Source organism: Lactuca saligna, chromosome 7 (assembly GCF_052625555.1).
Source record: "Lactuca saligna cultivar CGN05327 chromosome 7, ASM5262555v1, whole genome shotgun sequence".
Lineage (NCBI taxonomy): Eukaryota > Viridiplantae > Streptophyta > Magnoliopsida > Asterales > Asteraceae > Lactuca > Lactuca saligna.
In genome coordinates this window covers 45098780-45110433 of record NC_136423.1, presented here as the reverse complement: position 1 = coordinate 45110433, position 11654 = coordinate 45098780, and positions in this window count along the sequence as shown.

Genomic DNA, 11654 nt, shown 5'->3' with positions numbered 1-11654 from the left:
AAATAAAAGGCCTGCACGTAATTAAAAATTCACACCAGTTGAAGTTGAACCAGGTCAATTTTAGATGCTCCGTCATCAATAACTCTCCTTGCCACTTTAAACAACTAATCTTAGCCCAACTCACAATTTGTATTGTTTCATGAATATTATAATTGCAATTCGTATAAATGGATAATTACTGCAGATCGACGCTGAGTGTTTCACGGAGTTGAGCCAAATTTATAAACACAAATTTCGGTTTGGTAGAGACGAGATTGGTATATATATGTCAAGTAGGTTTAAAACCACGGTTAAAAAAGACAAACAATATTGATAATTCTCAATCCTAATTATCCTTTATTTTTTATAAGATAAAACTACAAAAATGATCCATGTGGTTTGCCAAAAGTCACAAAGTCAGTCATTGTTAATTTTTTTGATGAACATGGTCCTTGTGGCTTCCAAAACTTGCATGAATGACCCTTTTTGCAGACGTCATTATCGTTCATCCGTTAGTGTAAAGGTATTTTGGTTTTTTCAAGTAGGAGGGACTGAGTTTGTGACTATGCGTAAACCAAATAGACCATTTATGTAATTTTTTTTTTATATATTTTATGTTTATGAGTTTTTGGCTTTTCCACCCATTTTCCTTTTAAAATATCACTTTGAACCCTTCACTTTGAACTTTGAAAAATATTATTTTCACCCCTCTATTTTCTAAAATTTCATGTTTAACTCCGTATTATATATAATTTGATTTTTATTAATAACTTTCATTCATAATCTAAAAAAAACTATTTTTACGTGTTTATTTTTAATTTCACAATCAAATGGAAAAACCCTATTAAGATGATCAACAGGAGGCTAAACCTTCAACACAAGGTTTTCACGTGAATATTCCAAAGAAAAAGTAGCATTACAAAAAAAAAAAAAAAAAAAAAAAAAAAAAAAAAAAAAACCCACCGATTCTGGCTTAGGGTTCGGTACCAAAGGCAAGCAAAACCAACATTTTGGAAAGTCTAATAAACTTGGAAAGGAAATACTAAAAAGTCAAAACAAATTAATTTGACCAGCAAATAAATATATAAATAAAAGGCCTGCACGTAATTAAAAATTCACACCAGTTGAAGTTGAACCAGGTCAATTTTAGATGCTCCGTCATCAATAACTCTCCTTGCCACTTTAAACAACTAATCTTAGCCCAACTCACAATTTGTATTGTTTCATGAATATTATAAGTGCAATTCGTATAAATGGATAATTACTGCAGATTGACGCTGAGTGTTTCACGGAGTTGAGCCAAATTTATAAACACAAAATTCGATTTGGTAGAGACGAGATTGGTATATATATATATATATATATATATATATATATATATATATATATATATATATATATATATATATATATATATATATATATATATATATATGTCAAGTAGGTTTAAAACCACGGTTAAAAAAGACAAACAATATTGATAATTCTCAATCCTAATTATCCTTTATTTTTTATAAGACAAAACTACAAAAATGATCCATGTGGTTTGCCAAAAGTCACAAAGTCAGTCATTGTTAATTTTTTTTGATGAACATGGTCCTTGTGGCTTCCAAAACTTGCATGAATGACCCTTTTTGCAGACGCCATTATCTTTCATCCATTAGTGTAAAGGTATTTTGGTTTTTTCAAGTAGGAGGGACTGAGTTTGTGACTATGCGTAAACCAAATAGACCATTTATGTAATTTTTTTTTTATATATATTTTATGTTTATGAGTTTTTGGCTTTTCCACCTATTTTCCTTTTAAATTATCACTTTGAACCCTTCACTTTGAACTTTGAAAAATATTATTTTCACCCCTCTATTTTCTAAAATTTCATGTTTAACCCCGTATTATATATAATTTGATTTTTATTAATAACTTTCATTCGTAACCTAAAAAAACTATTTTTACGTGTTTATTTTTATATATTAGTTAGTTTCGACTAATTTAGAACTTTCTTTTGTTAATTTTTTTAAAAAAAAAAAATAAATGATTTTTTATAACTATTCAGTTCAAATTCGAGTTTGTCTACGTTTCGACGTAATTTTTTTTTGTGTAACTTTATGTGTGTTTCCTATGTATGAGACGCGTCACATATAATAAGTTTCGTTTGTTAAGTAGTCGGTCGTCATAAATCGAAAATCGGGAAACAATAGATGGACAGAGAGAATGATTATAATCCATGTCTCAGTCCATATGATGTCTAGAATGGAGGAATATATGATCCATTATCTAATGGACACGTCATTGACTAGATCAGAGTTCGACAACGACTTTAAGAGCTACGATTGCTAGTCGGGATCTTCGAGTCATACTTGAATAATAGTTTTAGACTTATCCAAGTGGGAGACTGTTGGATTAGATGTCTAAGCCCATAACTATTATTGGTATGTACTCGACCCGAGAGTAGCATGGTCCATTTGGGTTGCATGACATCGGAACAATTGGATAGACAAATGAGAAAAGGTTATTTATGATTTATATTAATATATTATAAGTTCTAATATATTAATATGAAACCATATTATTTAATTAGTATTGATCAAGAATTAATTTAGAATTAATTTTGCGATCAAAAGAGACTAATTAAATATATGGGGATTGATTATGTAAACCATTCATTCTTATATTGTGAGCTTGTGATCCATTATCCTTCATGTTGGGCTTAACCCATGTGGTAACCTATGGATATTCCATGGAGGTTAAAACCCATGGATCATGAAGGAAATGGAAAGTTATGCACATTAGGGTTTACATGGTGTAACCTTAAATGAGCCACACTATATAAAGGACCCCATGGTTCATGAAATTGAGACGAAGGAGGCACTAGTTGATACACAAATAGGGTAAAGTCGATTTCATAGAGTGAACCAAGTAAACTTGAAACGACCCAAAAACACGACCCAAAAATTTTCGTTTTTCCATATAATCAAAACCATAATATAAGTATCATAACATAAACACATGCGATGTATCCCCAAAACATAATAAAATATTGTGCGGAAAACTGTATCATACTACATCAATCCAAAACATCAAGAGACATCCCCAGGATAAAAGTTATGCTGCGGTGTGTGCGATGCTGTCTGTAACGACCCAATTTTTACATCCGAAAATTTCATTTTTAAGGTATTACTTTAGAAAACATTAATAAATAAAAACATTGTTTGTTCACACCATAACACGTTGCAACCATGTTCTAAAAAGCCAACCCGTACATCCCATCAAAATATCAGAGTACAATCCCAGTAAATCTCATGAATGCGGAAACCGAAGAGTGTGTGTATAACGTGTCGCTACCGCGCCGGCTCCTTCCCCTTCGATGCAGAGGTACCTGAAAACAAAAACTGTAAATGTAAGCACAAAGCTTAGTGAGTTCCCCCAACGTACCGCATACCATACAAACACATAACATACGTACTGCCAGGCTATTCTGGGGTGCCTGACTACCCGGTACGGCCATTCTGGGGTGCCGACCTACCCATACGGCCATTCTGGGGTGCCGTCTTACCCGTGTCAAGCCATTCTGGGGTGCTGACTACCCATGTCAAGCCATTCTGGGGTGTTGACTACCCATCGATCCTAACAACCGATCCTCGGGGACTATTTCACCCCCTACTACTACGATCACATATAACATAACAAGCCAGCATGCATACATATCATCACATACTGTCAGACGTATCCGGGGTGTCTGACTACCCTTCGGTCCTAACAACCAAACTCTACTACTATCACATACAACATATCATGCTAGCATATAACATGTCAGGTAATAGCAAACTTAGATGATATCACAAAGACAATCATCTATCATACATCTCCTACTGGTGGGTCGGCATTGTGGCCTTAGACCCACTGCTACTGGAAGGTAACTCACCTCAAAGTAGCTGCTGAACTGATCGGGAACTAACTGACTGCTGCTGCTCCGGGAGTCCTCCGGCTGCAATTCCCACAACATACTCAATCAAACACTGCTAACTGTCCTTTAGGTAAAATGACCATTTTACCCCTGGTTTAGCTCTAAGCCAATGCTAGGGTCAACTTTCAGTTGACTCGACTCGCCGAGTGGATCACCACTCGCCGAGTCCCTAGCAAACCAATGTCCTGGGTCCCTGGTTCTACTCGTCGAGTCGGGCTATGACTCGACGAGTTCACCTTCAAACTGTCATTCAACTCCTTCATCCTACTCGCCGAGTTGTATGAACAACTCGTCGAGTTCATCTTCATCCGATGAACACTTTATGCTAAGACTCGCCGAGTTGTATGAACAACTCGCCGAGTCTGTTCTTGATCTATGAAGATTGCCTTGGACTCGCCGAGTCAGGGCATTGACTCGCCGAGTCCTAACATGGGTGAGTTCAGCTCCCAACTCACCGAGTCACCCCCTGTGACTCATGGCTCAACTCGACACATGATGAAGGGACCAAATCGGTGACTCGCGACCAGACTCGCCGAGTCGTCGCCATGCACTCCTTAAATATACCGATTTGCTCGATTCCAGTCCATGCCATTCATAGATCTGGACTTCTAGGACACGAATCACACGTAAAGTTTCCAACTTTACGTGTGGATATTCACTAATATGGATTATAGGGCTCAAAATGTCTCAAAAGGGTAGATCTAGGGCTAACAAGCCTCATGGGGCCAAAAAGCTAACAGATCTGAGCTCCTGGAGCTCAATCTTGCATAGATCCAAAGGCCAAACGCCTTATTACGACATATAATGCACATACAAACTTGGGGAATTGACCAAGAAGGACCCAAATGAAGTTTTAAGCATAGAATCAAGGGGAAAACGGGTTATACCTCAAAGGAAATGTTGAAATAACACAAAGATGGCTGATCTCCTTCTCCTCTTCTTGATCTACTCCTCTTACTCCTCAAAACCTTCAAGAACACACCAAGAACACCTCAAACTCTCAAGGAAACAAGGGAAAACGATGTAGGGGGAGTTCTGGGGGTGAATGGGGATGAGTTGGGGCGGAATGAGAGTTTAAATAGGGTGCAAACCCTTGAAACTTAGGGTTTCATCCAGCAGCGGTGACTCGCCGAGTCCAGGATGTGGACTCGCCGAGTCGCCTACTTAAAACGTGTCCTGAGTCTCGTCCCTACTCGGCGAGTCGGACCCTATGACTCGCCGAGTCCAAGGCTAAATTAGGGCAATGCTCAAATAAAATTCACATACCGGAAACCAGGTGCTACACTGTCACCCCGAGCTCTTCCCTTTGCTTGCGGAAGTACCTGAAACCAAAACCAAAACTGTAAGCACGAAGCTTAGTGAGCTCCCCCAAACTACCACATACCATACAATAACATATAAACACATATTGGGCCTTGCCCACTGCATCGGGCCGAAGCCCGGAAACTGCATCGGACCGAAGTCCAGAACTGATTGGGACCTTGTCCCCTGCATCGGACCGAAGCCCGGAACTAACTGCATCGGACCGAAGTCCGGAACTGACTAGGACCTTGTCCCCTGCATCGGACCGAAGTCCGGAACTAACTGCATCGGACCGAAGTCCGGAACTGACTGGGACCTTGTCCCCTGCATCGGACCGAAGTCCGGAACTAACTGCATCGGACTGAAGTCCGGAATTGACCGAACATGGCATAGCATAACACATCAACTAGCATAACACATATACGACATGCTACATCGGGCCGTGGCCCGGGACACATAATACTTAACACATAAAACATAACACACAAATCCTGTTCGAACCACGAAGGCATCGAACATACTAACTGCTGCATCGGACCTAAATCCGGAAACTACTGCTAACTGAACGGGCCGGCATTGTGGCCTTAGACCCGTTCCTACTGGAAGGAAACTCACCTCGTAAGCTGGCTGCTGAGTGTGTGGCTCGGAAAGCTAACGGCGGCTGCTCCTGAATCTCCTCGGCTACAAGTCCATAAACACACTCAATCAAATACTAAACACTGCGCTTGGGGTAAAATGACTCTTTTACCCTTGGTCAAAGTCAACTATCTTTTGGGCTGACTCGCCGAGTTGGCCACCCAACTCGCCGAGTCCTACTCTCACTTTTCACTTCTACTCACTGCTACTCGTCGAGTCTGGCATCGACTCGACGAGTACCCTCTTGATCCAAGAACTCAGACAATCTTCATCCGACTCGCCGAGTCGTATGAACAGACTCGACGAGTTGTTCTTGATCCCAAGAAGATTGCCTTGGACTCGCCGAGTTGTATGAACAAACTCGTCGAGTCCCTCCATCACTGAGTCCACTCTCAACTCGCTGAGTCCACTTCCTGACTCACCTCGTCCACTCGACACTGATAAAACTGAAGGACTCGGGACTCGCGACCCGACTCGTCGAGTCGTTCTTCCGACTCGCCGAGTCGCCGCCATGCAACTGATTTTTACTTGATTTTGTTTGAATCCAATGCATACAATTGATAGATCTGAGTCCAATAAGCTGTTTTACCACGTAAAGTTTCCAACTTTACGTGCACAACCTCATGAATAAGGGAAATAAGGCTAAAAGATGCATAAAATGGATAGATCTATGGTTATCATGCAATATAACTCTAAAAAGACAGTAGATCTGGGCTCTACAACACCCCAACATTCAGATCCATAGATATATCTGTTGGATTAATGTCTAAGTCCATAACTATAATTGGTAAGACTTGACCCGACCCGGCATGGTCCATTTGGGTTGCATGGCATCATGCACTTGGATAGACTATAATGAGAGAAATAAGACACTTATGGTTATTAATATATTATAAGTTCTAGTATATTAATAATAAGAATAATAAGATTATTTAATTAGTATTGATCAAGAATTAATCTAGGATTAATTAAGTGATCAAAAGAAGACTAATTAAATATATGGGTTGATTGTGTAAATCATCCATACTTATATAGTGGGCTAATGCTCCATGGATTATCTAGTTGGGCCAAAACCCATATGATGCTCCATGGTGTATTTGAACCCATGGATCCAAGGAAATGGAAAGTCATGACAATTAGGGTTTACCCTAATTGTAACACTATATAAAGATATTATTCTTCCCAAAATCGGTGACTAGATTATTCTAGAGAGGGCTAACCGATTTCATGAAGTGTTCTAGTTTCTCTCAAGTTATTCCAAGTGTATTTGGTGTTGTGTGAACCATTTGAGGTGTCACACTTGAGGCACTAAGCACTCAAGCTTCATGAAGACAAGCACCATCAAAGAGGTATGTATTCTATCTTGTTATATTGATATTTTGTATGCTAGTTTAGGATAATACCTTGGATGTTCATATTTGCATGTATAATAGAGAAAACATAGATCCAAGGTATTTAGGGTTGCATGTACACTTAGGAGTGTTAGAATGCTCATAACCCAACAATATCGACTTAATAAGACGTTCATGCAAGTGTAAGGCTTGAAACAAGCACCAACTAGCTCTTAGGAGAGCCCTAATGGAAGTTTAAAGCATAATATGAGATGGAACTCCGAAAATACCTCAATAAACTCTGATTTGGCCTTGGATCTTTGCACCACAACCCTTCTCCTTGCTTCTTCCTTCTTCTCCTTCTTCACACCTTCACAAAATGGCACCAAAACACATATAAGCTCTTCAATGGAGGTTTGGGGCTCTATCACTGCGTTCACATGGTGAGGGAGGCGAGAATGGGGGCTATAAGGTGGTATAAATAGTGGGCAACCCGGGGATTTTAGGGTTTCATCCAGACAGATGGACTCACCGAGTCGGGGATATGGACTCGTCGAGTCCCCGGCTCACGTGTGCCCTCAGACGCGACCCGACTCGGCGAGTCAGGCTAGAACTCGCCGAGTCCTTCTAGAAAACTCACTATAATTACCAATAAATCAACATACCGGGAACCGGTCGTTACAATTCTCCCCCACTTGTCTCAGACTTCGTCCTCGAAGTCTGCTACGGCTGGATCTGCAAATAACTCCGGGTAGTGCGCTCTCATCTCCTCCTCGGCCTCCCACGTCCATTCAGACCCCTTCCGGTGCTGCCACTGCACCTTTACTAGCTGAATTACCTTGTTCCTCAAGGTCTTGGTGTTCCGTTCCAGAATCGCGACCGGCTTCTCGATATAATTTAGGCCGCTATCAACCTGAATGTCCTCTAAGGGAACGACTGCTGTCTCATCCACCAAACACTTCCTCAACTGCGACACGTGGAAGGTGTTGTGTATCAGACTAAGCTCCTCAGGAAGATCTAACCGATAAGCAACCCGACCCACCCGGGCCAAAACCCTAAAGGGACCAATAAATCTGGGGCCCAATTTGCCCCTCTTCCGGAACCTGATGACACCTTTCCAAGGTGAGACTTTCAGAAGAACCATATCTCCCACCTGGAACTCCAAGTCCGAACGCCTCCTGTCAGCGTAGCTCTTCTGCCGACTCTACGTAGTCTGCAGCCTACTACGGACCTGCTGGATCAACTCAGTCGTCTTGAGCACCACTTCGATGCTCCCGATGACTCGCTGACCGACCTCGCCCCAACAAATCGGGGTCCTGCACTTCCTGCCATATAACATCTCAAAAGGAGGTCGATCAATGCTCGCATGATAACTGTTTTTATACGAGAATTCCGCTAACGGAAGATACGTATCCCAACTGCCCCCAAAGTCTAGAACACATGCCCTAAGCATGTCCTCGAGAGTCTGAATCGTCCTCTCGCTCTGCCCGTCAGTCTGAGGATGGAAAGCGGTGCTGAAATGGAGACGAGTACCCATCTCGTCGTGGAATCGCTTCCAGAATCTGGACGTGAAACGAACATCTCGGTCCAACACCACCGATACCGGCACTCCATGACGTGCCACAATCTCTCGCACATAGATATCGGCTAACTTTTCCGCCGATATACTCTCCTGAATCGGAATAAAATGGGCACTCTTCGTCAACCGATCCACTACTACCCATATCGAGTCCACCCCGCGTGCGGTCCTAGGGAGTTTGGTGACAAAATCCATGGTGATGTCCTCCCATTTTCACACGGGAATGTCTAACGGCTGCATCTTGCCGTGAGGTCTCTGGTGCTCCGCCTTGACCTTCCGACAGGTCAAACATCTCTCCACATACCAAGCGACATCTCGCTTCATGCAGGGCCACCAATAATCCGATCGAAGATCTCGATACATCTTCGTTGCCCCTGGGTGGATAGAAAACCGAGACTTATGAGCCTCGTCCATCAATACTTGCCGTACCCCACCCCAGTACGGTACCCATATCCTACCATGAAGTGTCAACAAACCACGACTGTCGTAATCAAATGAAGCTACTCGGCCCACTATCCTTTCACACTTCTGCCTCTCCTCCTTGAGGCCCTCCATCTGAGCCTCCTTGATCCGCTCCAACAACGGAGTGATCACTGTCATCCTCATACACAGATCTCTGATAGGGGCCGTCGACACCTTGCGGCTCAGGGCGTCGGCCACCACATTGTCCTTCCCTGGATGATAAAGGATCTCACAGTCATAGTCCTTCAGCACATCTAACCATCTCCCCTGTCTCATGTTCAAACTCGGCTGATCCATAAGATATCGCAAACTCTTGTGATCCGTGTAAATAGTACAGCGGACCCCATAAAGGTAATGTCTCCAAATCTTGAGGGCAAACACAACTGCCCCCAACTCCAAATCGTGGGTAGGATAATTAGCCTCATGAGGCTTCAACTGTCTCGAGGCATAAGCTACTACATGGCCTCGCTGTATCAACACTGCTCCCATACCTGTGATCGAAGCATCACAATAGACTACGAAATCCTCTACTCCCTCTGGCAAGGTAAGGATCGGAGCCTCGCACAATCTCTGCCTGAGAGTCTCGAACGCCGCCTGCTGCTCAGGCCCCCAACGAAAACCACCGACTTCTTGGTTAGTCGGGTGAGCGGCACTGCTATCTTGGAGAAGTCCTGAATAAATCTCCGATAATACCCTGCCAACCCCAGGAAGCTCCGAATCTCAGATGGAGACCTCGGGACCTCCCACTGCATCACGGCCTCAATCTTGGCCGGATCTACCAAAATACCCTTCTGGTTGACGAGATGACCAAGAAACTGCACCTCGCGCAACCAGAACTCACACTTGGAGAACTTTGCGAAAAGTCTCTCCCTCCTCAAGGTCTCCAACACCTCCCGCAGGTGCTCCTCATGCTGCCCCTGGGTCTTGGAATACACCAAGATGTCATCTATAAACACTATCACTGATCGATCCACGCGGTTCATGAGGTCCATGAACGCGGCTGGGGCATTGGTGAGCCCAAATGGCATCACCACGAACTCATAATGACCATACCGGGTCCTGAAAGCAGTCTTCTGTACATCCTCATCTCTAACCCTCATCTGATGATAACCGGAGCGTAGATCGATCTTGGAGAACCAAGACCCTCCCTGAAGCTGATCAAACAAGTCATCTATCCTCGGAAGTGGGTAACGGTTCTTCACCGTTACTTTGTTCAACTCCCGATAATCAATGCACATACGATGCGACCCATCCTTCTTCCTCACAAATAAGATCGGCGCTCCCCAAGGCGAACTGCTCGGCCGAATGAAACCCTTGTCTAACAGCTCCTGAAGCTGTGTAGACAACTCCTGCATCTCAGGGGGAGCAAGTCGATACGGTGCTTTGGCTATCGGAGCCGCACCAGGAACTAGGTCGATCCTGAACTCAACCTGCCTCTCTGGAGGTATCCCTGGCAAATCCTCGGGAAACACATCCGGGTAGTCACGAACAACAGGAACATCATCAATCGCCATCTTGCCCTTCTCCCGGGCATCCACGACGTAAGCTACAAAACCGGCGCAACCCTGCTGAACATAGCGCCTCGCCCTCGCGGCGGAACAAAAGATCGGTCCTCGCTGGGGCCTCTCGCCCTGAACCACTATCTCTCCCCCTGGGAGTGCGAACCCTCACTAGCTGTAGCTCACAATCAATCACCGCCCCATTGGGGCTCAGCCAATCCATGCCCACAATAACTTTATTCCCACGCAGGGGAATAGGAACCAGGTCCACTGAAAACTGCTCATCAAATATCTGAAGGGAACACCCTCTATGTACTCTGCCGACCCTCACGGTCCTATCATCTGCTATCTCAACCTCTAGTGGACAATCCAGCTCCCCTGGAGTTCTGCTAAATCTCTTGCTAAGCGCAAGCGATACAAATGATCGGGTAGCCCCCGAATCGAACAATACCAAAGCAGGGATGCCGTTCACCGAGAACGACCCTAAATAAAACATATCATCAAGTAATATTCAAACAATATAATAACAATTAAAGATGAAGGAAAGATTCATACCCGTCACCACATCAGGAGTCGCTCGTGCCTCCTCTGCTGTCATCTGAAATGCCCTGCTCTTCGCCACCGGCGCATCAGCTCGGCCCTGCGGGCCATCCGTAATCCTCAGGGTGGCAGGGGCAGGTGCAACCACCTTCCCTGCTGCAGCTAAACTGGGACACTGGGACCTTTTGTGTCCCCTCTGATTGCACTGAAAGCAAATCAGATCCGATGCTGTAACCGTAGTAGCAGGGGCCGTACAATCCCTACTCATATGCCCAGTCCGACCGCACTTGTAGCAGCCGAAACTCCCTGCCTTGCACGCCCCCTCGTGCAATCTCCCACACTTGCCACACCGACCGTGGCTC